At 53.1% G+C, this 559-nt stretch overlaps 1 protein-coding gene across 1 annotated transcript in view; it reads right to left on the reverse strand.

Moving 5' to 3' along the window:
- Nucleotides 1-559, reverse strand: part of LOC103460092 (stathmin-4-like) — a 5,987-nt gene extending 5,428 nt beyond the window's left edge. The window contains exon 1 of the mRNA XM_008402089.2: nt 369-559. The gene's annotated coding sequence lies outside the window, so the exon portion shown is untranslated. The remainder of the gene's footprint in view (nt 1-368) is intronic.

Here is a 559-nt window from a genome sequence, read left to right on the forward strand (position 1 = left end):
ATTCTAAGGTAAAAACCAGCGCAAACAGCGTTCAGGGTTTGTTTTTTTCATCCAGGCGCCCCCCCTAGGGGGCGCGCCCCACAGTTTGGGAACCTCTGATGTAATGGAACTGAGAGGACCAGCAACAATGAGGTCACCTCCAGCCAATCAGCAGAGAGCACGCCAAGCCCCGCCCCCTGTGTGTGAGTTGACAGCGAAATGAGGTTCAGGATGCAGCATCAACACACACACACACACACACACACACACACATCGGTGTTCCTGCTGCAGAGGGGGAGGGTTCTGGTTCTGACTGAACATCAGAACCTCTGGGAAGGATGACATCATCATATATGTTGGTGAGATGATGTCATCGAGTATGAGGTCACCTCTCTGCTCTGASCAATGATGTCACTGGTTCTGGMGGTTCTGTCCACATCACAGGGATCAGAACCAGGCAGCAGACCGGTTCTGATCCAGAACCAGGTTGGTTCTGTACCAATCAGGCAGCTCTGGCAGCAGCTCCGTCTGGTTCCGTGGTTCTGGAGGTTCTGTTAGTGTCGTGACGCTCAGTGGTTCT

The sequence above is a fragment of the Poecilia reticulata genome, unplaced genomic scaffold, assembly GCF_000633615.1.
Source record: "Poecilia reticulata strain Guanapo unplaced genomic scaffold, Guppy_female_1.0+MT scaffold_181, whole genome shotgun sequence".
In the NCBI taxonomy this organism is placed as follows: Eukaryota; Metazoa; Chordata; class Actinopteri; order Cyprinodontiformes; family Poeciliidae; genus Poecilia; species Poecilia reticulata.